Raw genomic sequence first — 12,338 nt, 5'->3', positions numbered from 1 at the left:
TCAAAGACTGATGATGCTCCTTGCAATGTGCTTTTTGTGAAGTAATTTCTGTTGGTGCAATCCATATGCAAATCAGGAGATGTGCATGTATTTTGCCCCAGAGCGCCTGGTCAGAGCTCTAATAGATGAGTTCCCTGCATCTGTAATGATCCCGCCGTTTTTATTTTGCTTTTGTTGTGTTAAAATGCGATATGCCACTAGTAATGTTACCAAAAAAGTACATTGGGACAGGGGTGGGCGGTTTGTGGGCGCGGATGAGACAACCTGGAATTGCTGCACTGCATTTGAGGGGAAAGTAGTAGGAGTTTCACCGTGGCTGTCCCTCCAGCCCCTCTTGCAATGCTGGATACTCCTCTGACTGAACAATATGGAACTCGAGCGTTACGCCGGTGTTATGCAACCTTTTGTACCCCATACCAAGGTTCGGAACTCTCCTACATTGGTCTGCATCTACGAAGACAGCCGAAGACAAGGGATACGCCCCCCACCCCACCCCCAACACTGTCCACTGCCCAGTGCCCACCCCCCTTCACTAAGCGCCTGACCTCACTAGAGGGTGTTATATTAAAATGCCCCCATTTAAAAAAATAATAATAATTGGTTTTGTGGGGCGTTTGCCTGTCTTTTTAAGTCTGCCATGAGTGACTGGAGAAGGGAGCCAATGGAATGAAGCAGCGCCGCATCCGTAACAGCAGTTCTCTTCCTGGATGTGCAGCGAAGGCGGGTGCCGAGAGAGAGAGAGAGGGAGGGAGGGAGAGATCACCGTCAGCCAATAGATGCCTCTGATTGAGAGCTGGTGCCCAATGGGCTGAACGTGGAGGCAGGGCTGAAGCAAAACTTCCTGGAACTGGCAGTCACAGACACAGAGCCGAGTACCAAGCTTTGAGGAGGCTGCGTCAAGGTGAGTAAAAGTCTGTATCATTGTTAATATTGTACTGGATACCATATTACATCAAAGGTTATTTCGCTCTGTTTCGGATTTTAGGGACGATAGGAAATTCAGAGTTCTTGAATGCATTGGCAGGGAATGTTTTATGGGATACCGTTTAAACTGTACATGGCAAGTTCTTGTGGTCTGCTTCGAATTTGCGGGATAAGGATATGTTCTACATTTTTTAGGGGACTGCCTATGGGTGGTTAACAGCGTAAACCTCAGATTAATGAGAATATTTGAAGGGTTGGGCGTGGTACCATAATTTAGGACGATGGGTAGTGCAGCGCCACTCCCTAAAACGGATCCTTATCACACGAGTGCAATAATGTACTAATTCATAAGCTATAACTTCGTGTGGGGGAAATGTGCTTAGTCACGTATGCACCAGAAGCAAAGAGTTGTATGTAAAGTGTAACTCAAATATTTAATTGGGCTAATGTGCCTGCTTCAGGGGAAGAATACTGAGCCAGGACACCAAACCTGTATTCGTCAATTCTCCTGATTCCCCCGTTTAACTCTACGTTGTTGCGGTATGTGAGTTCTATTGAGTAATTTATGCAGAATAATCACTATCGTTTTTACCACTAATGGACAATTCGTATTATGGAAAGCGCTATATACGTTACATATTTCGTGTAGGGGACGTAAAGCCTAAGCTTCACACACTGCGCTATGGAACAGTTAATTCTTTGACGGACGCTGACCTTCTACCATACTGTGCATCGCGATTTCACCCTAATTATCATGAATTAAAGAACCCCTACCAATCCCCCCAACCTCCGCCATCATCATTGATCGGTTCCACGCTCCATGTACTTCAAATTGCTTGTTTGCAAGTCGAACAAACGATCACTTGCCATAAGTTTGCATTAAAGTGAGTAAGTTAGCCTAGTGCGTTAAGTTCCGCGGTCCATTCCAGTAATGCACCTTGCTTTCGTTTTATTGGAGCCTATCTTATTCAGTTGGGAGGGAGAAGTTAAACGGCCAAGGCAATTTATATCCCATGATATTGAGGGATTTGATAACCGTAGCTGGAATGGGCTACTCCCGGAGGGTACTGTTTCAGTGGGACACAAGAACTGTTAACACAGGAAATTGCTCTTTAAAGGGCGAGGTGGCCAGCATCGTACCTCATCCCCCGGGGTGCGGAAAAGGGAAGCAGGGTGTGCTCGGCATTTATTGTTTCTTGTTGCAGGTGTAATTCCTAATAATGAGAGCAAGAAGTCAGGGCTCGAAGAATAACTTTGCGCACAACCTTGTGGGTCGTCTTCACCACATCAACCCGGCACTGTTTGTCTTGCACAGCCTCCCAATCGGGGAAAGATCCCACAACAAATTCCTGTGTACAGTCCACAAGATGCCAAGGGTAGCCGCTCCGCATGTCCTCGCTCGTGGTCTAGGGCCCTCTGCACTGGGCCTCACCTAACCCGCCCACGCCCAATATAGTGCTCTGAAGTAGCTGTGCAGGTCTGCAAGGTTGCTACGAAAACATGAAATTCATTCTGCAATTGATCTTGGACATAAGTATCTCACTCAGTCCCATTGTTTTGGTATTTGTAGTCGTGCATTTATCTATGCAAATACAGTTTGGCGAGCAAATTGCAAAGATACTACAGGGCTGGTATCGCCTGGACAGGTGGCGGATTGATTGCTTGTTTGGAGGCATATGAAAGCCAACTTGGAGATCGGAAAGCGAGAGAGGCAACATGGTGAGGTGAAAAAGAGGGACAGGAGGAAGGGACCACATTTGCATTATATGTAAATACCCTAGAAACAAATGTTCTGTGCTATGGCTGGGTGAAGATGGCAGGGAGATACCCTTACAGCGGGGCTATTCCGGAAAGAGGTGTATTGTGCCCATGCCAGGGGTATCCAGCTCTTAGTCGCTGAGCAATGAAAAATGGCATCAGTGGAGAATAGACTCAAGATGAAGGGGAAGCAGAGGTAGACAAACATGAAAGATTTGTTTAGATAAGAAAATGAATGGAGCTTGTGGTAGTTTTCGTGGTTATTGTGTCAGTGAAGAGCGACCAGAGCATACTGCTGTCCAGGAAAGGGGCTAGTGCATAATGTTCAGAAGAATGAGCGTTTAACCCGAGAGGGCAGTTACTGAACGAGTACTGACATTCGTCAGTAAATGGGTGCCTAGGAGCTTCAGTTGTGCGCCAGCATACCTTTTTGAAGTATGGAGTTTTGTTTGTCAGTTAGGACGGTGTTAACTTGTCACACCAGATGGAAACATCCGGTTTTTCCAGCCAGCTGTTAGAAGTGATAGAGCTCAGAGTGTACCGTGTGCTACGTGAATGCGATGGGAAACAAGAGAGGAACAGGGTGTGTGGGCCGGACCTAAAAGTGCCATACCCGCATGGCCACATTCTTAAAATCGTGACTGTTGGTAGGTAGATCTGTCCGCAATCACACTGTGGGGTGTTCCAAGATAATGAATCGGGGCGTCTTGAGTAAAGCGTGTGGAGGGCAGAGGAGAGAGAGAGAGAGGGAGAGAGAGAGAGAGAGAAAAAGTGGGAAAGCGCTATAAGACCAGTTTTCGACTGCTTTGACCTCCATTCTCCAGGGGCCTTGCAGCCTCTGCTCGCCTCTGGATTGTGATTCGGGAGATGTTGTGTCCCAAAAACCACGTCCCCAGCATCTGGCAAGAGTGTCTCACAAATGCCATAACATGTCTCTGCACATTTGAAAGGGTAGATCCTTGTTAGTTGTGAATTGCAGCAATTCTCCCTAAATGTTGTGCTGCTGGGATGTATACCGGACACCCCTGCAAATTGCAGGGTCTACACACGTTCTGGTGGATCTGAAAGATTGGAGGGTAAGTTATCTTAGTGAGTAGAGGGTCATATGCAATATAGATTTGTTGTTTTGGTGCATGCAGTTCAGAAGTTCCCATGCTCTTTGTGTGGGTCTGTGTCTAGGGGGTCCGTGTCAGGAGCATGTGGCCTTTGTGTCCAGAAGGGAGCATTGTGTGCCTGTCATATTAGGATGCATTAGTAGGGGCGGCGGAATGTAAGCTCTTGTAGACGTGTGAAGTTCCATTGGCGTCTTTAGGAGGGGGTTCAAAATTGCGGTGTGTGTGCTTGGCATGCATATGGTGTATTTGAGCATGAAGAGGAGTATTAATGTCGAGTGATTGGTGGCCAATTTACAGCATCCTTCCAATGTGCTGGGAGCAGGATCAATTAGATGCATATTGCAGTAGTTGAACACCATGAAGCAAGAACATGCCAGTGGGATATCAGTGTGCAAACACATTGTGGAACATAACGGATGTACATCATCAGAATATGTGACAACTCTTTTGCACCCTGGACCCGAAGTAAAGGTTCCCTAATGAACACCCTGTTGCATCCTAAAACCCTTTCCAAATCCATTGCTGTGCCCATTGAACATTCTGAGAAATGGGGGTGGACAAAATGACCGAAATACGCCTGCTTCACCAGTTTAATTCTACTCCTCCCACACTACTACTCCACCACCCTCCTTTTCCCTCTGTACCAGCGTTCTCGCATTCAGTCCTTACACTATCCTTTACAAAAAAATCATTTAAAATCTTAATACAAACATAAAGTCACCAAACCTTTAGTCCAACTCTTCTCCTCTCCATCCCACCTCCCTCTTAATACTCATCAAATGTCCGTAATAAACACAATCGTCAACAACAATCAAAGGCAGTGGTCGAAGTGTACAAAAATAAGCAGTGGAACTATGTTCCCTGCTGGCTTGCCCCCGCTACCCACAAACCCCATCAACACATGCAATCCAAACCCCCAAACACACAGCTGCTGTTTAAGGGAATGTTCAGAGTAGGGCACTGAAGTGCAAGTTTCAACTTCTTCCTAAACTTTTATTTTAAAACTAAGTTATTTTGCATGGTTTCTTTTTTTAAAATAAAAGTCTAGGAACAGTCATTCTTAAGTAGAGGAGCACCGCTCCTTCCCACTTTAACCACTGACCACAGCGCACTCAGGGTTGATCTTAAGGTGCTAGCTTTACTCAGACGTATAGGCTCCCTCCTTGCCCATCATCGGTAAAATAGTAAGTATCACACCAGCCATGTATAGTCCAGCTTCTTCAAGCCTCGAGTCTACCCAAAACACTTTCCACTAATCCGGATTACCCTTGAACGAGGACACGATCGCCATGCCAGAGGTCACTACCTCAACCTAGAATCCCAAGCAGACTGCTCGCCACCTGGAAGATGCCCACGTGCTTTCTCCTCCCACTAAGTAATCAATGGACCCATTCATCTTTTTTTTTAAACATTTGTTTATTTAGGTTTTTAATATTTAGACTAATCAGAGTACAGTGTTAACGGTCACCAACATAATCATAGAACTTTAAGTAGAGTACATTGGATAGCATACTTAACAACATTTCCTTCAGCAGGATTGAAACATGATATAACCCCCTCCCGCCCAAGCCCATCTACTGACCCCATTTCCCATTCACGGAGGTTTCAATGCTACAGAAGAGTGGAATTCATGTAACTGCTGGCTCCAGTCTACCATCACACCTTCCTCCAACTCAGGGTCTCGAGTCCTTTGCAGAATGTCCAACTGTGCCATCCCCCATCAACCTGAGGAATTGCCCCCTCAAGATCCCATATCGGACCCTCCATTCTTCAAGCAACATCAACCTCCTGCCCTCAAACAAATCCCCCACTGACTGACATCCCCTGTACGCAAGATCTGATAACCCTATTAGCCTGATCGCGGACAAGAGTCTTGAATCCACACTCCACAGCAAGTTTGCACTATATAGCCCTGCCACTCGCAGATTCCCTTAAAGTTTCTTCCAAGTTTCCTGTACCACCCGAAATGCATTAGTGGCTCCTTATCCCCCCGACCGGACCTCACAACAAATCTATTCCTTTCCGATGAGCCGTAAGGGCCCCCAGCAGGCCTAACGACAATTGCCCACTCTCGTGTCCACCCACATCAGCACCGCCTGCAGCTGGGCCGCCATGAATTACCACTCGTAATTCAGTAGATTAAGGCCTCCCTCAGCGCGCGGGCCATGTAAAGTTGCTAGCGAAACCCTTCGCCTCCCAGTATTCCACAGCAACTCGCCAACGTGTGCGTCAAGCATCTTAAAAAATATCTTCTTAATACTAAAAGGAATATTGGTAAAGTAGTACAGAAGCCTATGGAGTAGGACCATTTCATACAGTGCTACGCTCCACCATCAAAGAAATGGGTGACTTTTTTCAGAATTGGACCGAATCTCCTATCCCTGATAACACCCAGACTGTTATACACAAATGTGTCCTCAATATTATGAAAATTTTGGATACCTAAATATCGAAATGATTCCCCCCAATCTGGGAGGGCAGTAAGATCACAGCTGTGAAGGCCACCAGCGGAAACAATAATACTTTTGTTTTTGTTTACATGAAATCCAGATAGTTTCCGAAAGTTACCAAACACCTCCAATAACGGGCAAATTGTCCACAGGGTTCCCTACATACAACAATAGATGGTCTGCATAGAGCGAGACAGTGTGCCTGACCCTCCCCACCAATTTTCCCACCTCTCCCATCTCCATCCTGAGATACTGCACCAGCGGTTCCAATGCCATTGAGAATAATATCAGGGAGACCGAGCCCCGCTGTCTCGTCCCTCTACCCAGCATCCACTGCGTTGACATCCAATCATTCGTCTTCACTCTCGCCATCGGCAAGTTTGTATAAAAGCTGCAACTGACACATATTGCCCCCCCAACCCAAAGGCTCACAGCACCCTAAATAGCCATTCCGATTCCAAAGAGTCCAAGGCCTTAATTGCGTCAAAGGAAGCCAAAGTCCTTTCTTCCAGGGTCCTTAACCTGATCCATCATATTATGCAGGCTGCATAAGTTCATTGTAGTATTTCGTCCCCCTATGAATCCGCACTGATCCGGGTGCACCAATTCCAGAGTTACCCCAGACAGTCTAGTCGCCAGGATCTTACCAATAATCTTTGCATCAACATTTAATAATGAGATTCGGCGGTAAGATGCGCAGTCCAGCGGATCTTTCCCCTCCTTCAGCAGGGCAGTTATCACCGTCTTCCCTCATCGAGGCCGGGAGCCCCCCCGACGCAAAGGCCTCATCATAGACCTTCTCATGCCGAGGGACCAGGAGCTCAGCGTATTTGCCATCACCGCCAGGCGATCTACCCTTCTGCATAGAGTGGAGAGCACTAATGATATCTGATTCCTCAATGGGCACACCCAGCCCCTCTCTAAGGTTCTGGGTTAGGGCCGGTAGCTGAATTCAGTCTAGCAGTTCATCCGTGTCCTCGGCAGAGTACATGCCCTCGTTGGTATGTAGGGCTTCATAGAAAAGTCAAAAGGCCTCATTAATGCCCTGTGCCGAGGTTGCTCCCGACAGAGAAGCCAGGCTAATAGTCGACCCGCCTTGTCCCCTTCCCCAAGAATCCACACATCCCGCCTACTCCCATCAAACTTTAACAAGGTGTCTTGTGCCTCACGATGGGAGGCCAAGACCTCCACTAATTCCTACCCTACCCGCAACCCCTTCGCCATATCCTTTTCTAGGCCCAACACTACCGCCTCTATCTTCTGCAGTTTTTCCTGCAACATCCTTCTAACCAACGTGGTATTGGAAATACAACCCCCCCCCCCCCCCTGATCGCAGCCTTAAAGGCCCACCACAAGGACCTCTGCTGTCTCCACAGATCCCTCATTATAATAAGCAAATCGCACTATTTCCTCCCTTAATGTTTTCCTGAATGCTCCGTCTTCCAGTGCCATTGCCGACAGGTGCCATACCAGCACCAGTTATCTCTTGCTGCGGTCCCTTCAAATATGTCACTAAGGGCTACTGATCCAAGGGAACACTCCCCAAGTATTCAGTGTCCCCAAACACATGGAAATGTTCCGCCCCCACGAATATATAATCTAGTCGTGAATGAGACCCATGCAGCCCCGAGAAATGGGAATAACCCACCTCCTGCCCATATGACTTCCACTAAGTCCAGGTCCTAACTAACTTCTGCAGTGGCAATGCCGCCTGCAGTTTCTGTAAGCCATCCTTCCCCGCACCGTCCAGTTTCGGGTCTAGGAGACAATTAAAATGCCCCCCCACCCTCCACCAAGCTCAATACCGATGGAAAGTACTCCTGATCATCTACATTGGTCGCATAAGAATTGACCACACAGAGATCCCTCCCCTCCAATGTGCCCAGGAGCACCACAGTCCTCCCAACATCGTTGGTCAAAATCTTGTCCACTTGGATAGGTACCCCCTCTCGCATAAGTAGAATAGGGCGACCCCACCATCTCCGAAGCAAATCCACATTTTTCCTCACCAGGTGTTTCTCTTGTAACAGGGCCACAGGAACCCTCCCACACGTTGGCATTTCAGTTGTTTATCCAGACCCTGGACGTTCCAGGTACCAATCTTCAAATAATCACCTGCATGCTAAGTACCGCAATCAGCACCCTTTAGCCCGCTCGAACCTCCCTATTATGCACCAAGAAACCTGTTCCAGTCTGTACCTTCATTTCCTATGCAAACCTCCACCTGCTAAAGTATGCCCCAACTGTCCCCTTAACCAGCTCCCCCAAAACCACCCCCTCAAACTGCCCACCCAGCTCTCCCCAGCCCATTCCCTCCCCCTAACCCCAAGCCTTCCTCTTCTTGCCAACATCGCCAATCCACTGCAAAACCCCCTCTCCCCCTTTACTGTCAACCGCCCTATCATTCTCTCCACACTCTTCCCTTCTCCCGTGGGTGAACGACCAGTAGTACAGGGGTGTCTCCCGCTTTACCCCCGCTCCGTCCATCACAAGAATCCTCTCGCTTCCACAAGCCAGGACCCTCAACTTTAATCCCAATTCCAGTGCAAGCCACCACCCCTCACCCTCATCTCCAGCTCACCTCCAACCAAAAGCTCAGTCCCCCGGATGCGATGCCCCTTCCACCCAGTGAGCCAGGGTGCTGCAAGGCTGAGTCCAACCAATTGCACACATCCTGCGGTGATGCAAAAAAACAGGATTTGTAATCCGCTATGACCTTTAGCTTGGTCAGTAAAAACATATACTTAAGTTCTCGAAGGCGCCGCCTCACTGCGTCATAGGTTGCGCAGCTTCGTATTTCCCACCTCGTAGTAACCAACCTTTAGAGACTCCTGCAGGATAGCATTCCAATCCCCAAAATTCAAAATATTGGCCACGATCACTCCCGGCGGCCCCCCAGATGGCGTGGCCCTGCCTGGTACCCTGTGCACCCATTCAACAGTAAACAGTTTTGAGAGACCCATCACACCTAAAGTATCCAAAATAAGTTGTTCCACAAAGAGCTCCACACTCTGCCCCTCCTACCTCTCTGGGACCCCTAACAGACGGTTTTACAGCGCCGAGATCGACCTTCTGCGTCCCCTGCTCTTGTTTCCAATGTCCTAGGTCCCACACCAGCCCAGCTACCTGGTTCTTGAGATGTTGCAGGTCATCCTCCACATTGCTTACTCTCTGCTCCACTTCCGTGACCCTTTCGCACACTTTCCATAAATCCGCCCTTGCAAGGGATACATCCACCCCTACCTCCTTTAATTCCCCCCTCAAGGGAAGCCTTTGTGGCTTGAATGGCCTCCATAAGTTTCCAGCCGCACCCTCTGGTATCTGGCCCGCCTCCTCATGATTCTGCTGCCTACTTTTGGGGTCTATATATTTGTCAATCTTTTGTTGGCCTTTCACCATCATAACCGGCCTCAGTCACTTTGGCCTCTATCTTTATGGCCCCAGGGATCTCCCCCTCCGTCTTCAGTACAGGATCAGATGGGGTGCCCTCTTCTCTCCTGGGCTTCCACTATCGTGGGGATGCTGCACTGCCCGCCAACACTCCATATGACTTACACCAAAAAGTATCTCGGGGGTCCCCCGATGAAGGTCCCCACTCCACTTCCCAGCATCACCCCACTAGGTCTGGGGTGTCCAACTGGGCTGCACACCCACCTGGCTTCCCAACTGTCTCCCGGTGTCTATCGGACCCCCTGGATGAGGGATTTCAGGCAGGATACATTCCCTTGCCAGTCTCCAACCCCACTCTCTGCTACGCTGTTTGGTGGGTCCACCTCAGGGCGCGTTGCACACCCACCCTGAGGTTGTCCCGGGGGGTCCCCTAACTGCTTTCTGCTCCCTTCACACGTGTCCCGATCCCACCGGCCTGCTTTGGATGGGCCTTTTTGCAACAACCCATGGCCCGTTAACTCCACCGGTCACCGTGCCGCAACACAGCTACCAATGCCTCCAATGGGGGAGCTGGAACATCCATTCCTCCACCCCCCAGATGGCTCTAGCACCACGGCACCACACGGCTGTTCTGGCCACCACGGGGCCAGTCACTGCCACCTCACTGCCTTGTTAGGAGACAGCGCTGCACTTGCCTCCTAGGGCTGATTGCCGCAGTCAGCTGCTTCTATGGCGGTTCTGTGTGTTCTGACACCACGCTGTCACATCCAGCTACTCTCAGTACCTGCCCCGCAGTCCGGGCCGAGTGACTGAAACTCGGTCAGCCGGCAGAATCCCGGCTCAATCCCAACAACTCCGATCTGCTACAGCAGCCATCTTGGAAGCGTGGTCTCTCCCTGCACACCAGAGTCAGCCCTTGCCGCCGGTGCTCCGAACTTGCTTGCCCCACGTCACTGGCACTCCAGATTACCCCCACAGGATCACCAGAGTCAGGGCTCTTCAGTGAACCGCTCTGGGGCGCAAACAAAGCAGGATTTTGGCAGGGTCTACACAGATGGCCGGGAGCTCGAGAGAGAGCTACATGCTGATGCTCTGGCTGACAGCCACGCCTTCCTGGACTCCATTGATCTTGAAAGGATACCATATGATCGTTCACAATTGCTTTTAATTTTTCCATAACCATAATCTCTTGTAGGGTTTTCCCCCATTCAGATTTAGAGGGGATCTGCTCATTGTTTCATCTCTGGGCAATCACCAGCCTCCCTGCCCTGAACATTGCCTCCCACATCCTAGAGAATCTATATTCCTCTTTGTCCCTCGTTGGGCTGCCCAGTAACAACTGAATCAGGTTTAGTGTGAGCTGTCCCCACATTATCTCCCTAATCCAGCTCAAGAGATAATCCCAAAAGATCTGTATCCACAGGCAGTGCCAGCACGTATTGAAAAGCGTACAGATCTGACCACAAGCTCAGGGACACAGTGCGGAAGCTCCTTGAAACACCCTCAATAGTTTGAGGTGGTTCTGTTGCCAGCTTTGCAATATTTTGGAATTGTGTTCCATACAGGATGTGAAGAGATAACTGTGAAAAGTTACCTTAAAGATTCCTCATCTGAAATGCCCCTCATTTCCTCCCCCACCCCCCCAGCCAGTTCCACCCAATATCTCTTAAAGGTTTGTCTCCTTGTGATGTGTGCCGTGATTAGCACTTCATATAATTTAGAGAGAATCTCCTTCCTATTAACAGAAGTGTTTAGGACCTGTTCAAATAGCTTAGGTTAACTAGACAAGTGAACATGCCACTTGTCTGTAAGAATCCCCTTCAGTCTAAGATAATCGAAGATTGCGATTGAGTCCTTCCACAAGACCTCCCCCACCTCCTTCAGATTTCAAGGATGCACCATCCTTAAAAAGTTGACCCGCCCTTTCCCCCAATTCGACCACTGCTGGGCATGGCAAAATCATTGACTAGAAGGATTGATGGGGGAGGGGGGCTCCACACTGATGTCATGGAGAAGGCTACGAGGAGAGACCTCTGTTTGCCCTATTCATTTTCAATATCGTCCAGAGCACTCCCATGGTGGGGTAGTCCCTTAGTTGGCTGGGGATTTTGTTTTAGGGAGCCCATAATAGATCTCTTAACTTGTGGGCTTGGGATTCCAAATCTTCTAAATACGTCCAATAAGATCGAAGGTCATCCGTCATGTGCTTTAGCATCACTCGTAGTTGGGCGTCTTGGAAGTAAAGGAGAAAGTCTGTAAAACCAAAGCCTCCATGGTCCCTTGGGAGGGTGAGAATACCTCATTGCACCCTGTGTCGTTTGTTTCCCCATATGAACCTATTCAATGAGCTATTTAGGTCACTAAAAAAGCTTTCTGGGAGGAGAGTTGGGAGAGCTGTAAATAAATAGAGAAGACGTGGGAGAACATTCATCTTGATTGAGGTCGTACGACCATACCACGACAAGACGAGTGGGTCCCATCTTTTCAGGTCAGATTTAATAGATTCCAAAAGGGGATTAAAGTTAGTTTGCCTTAGATTGGTAAACTCTATAGTGAGGTGGACCCCAAATTAATGGATGATTTTTCCACCCTCATTCCCAAAAATTCTATTCTAGAATCCAACTGAGGAGCCCTCTCCCAACAGCATGAGACAGGATTTATCAATGTTTATTTTTAGGCCACGAAAAGTGTCCAAACCTTG

At 48.7% G+C, this 12,338-nt stretch overlaps 1 protein-coding gene across 2 annotated transcripts in view; it reads left to right on the top strand.

Annotated features, from left to right (window-relative positions):
- Positions 1 to 656: 656 nt before the first annotated feature.
- Positions 657 to 12,338, top strand: part of PRR13 (proline rich 13) — a 192,745-nt gene continuing 181,063 nt past the window's right edge. The window contains exon 1 of one of the 2 annotated variants that reach the window (XM_069653308.1): positions 657 to 901. The gene's annotated coding sequence lies outside the window, so the exon portion shown is untranslated. The remainder of the gene's footprint in view (positions 902 to 12,338) is intronic. The other variant, XM_069653309.1, reaches the window with a different exon arrangement.

The sequence above is a fragment of the Ambystoma mexicanum genome, chromosome 3q, assembly GCF_040938575.1.
Source record: "Ambystoma mexicanum isolate Mex_15411 chromosome 3q, UKY_AmexF1_1, whole genome shotgun sequence".
NCBI classification, from domain to species: Eukaryota; Metazoa; Chordata; class Amphibia; order Caudata; family Ambystomatidae; genus Ambystoma; species Ambystoma mexicanum.
The sequence above is the reverse complement of the archived record's forward strand: the minus strand, read 5'-3'. Positions and strand labels throughout refer to the sequence as shown.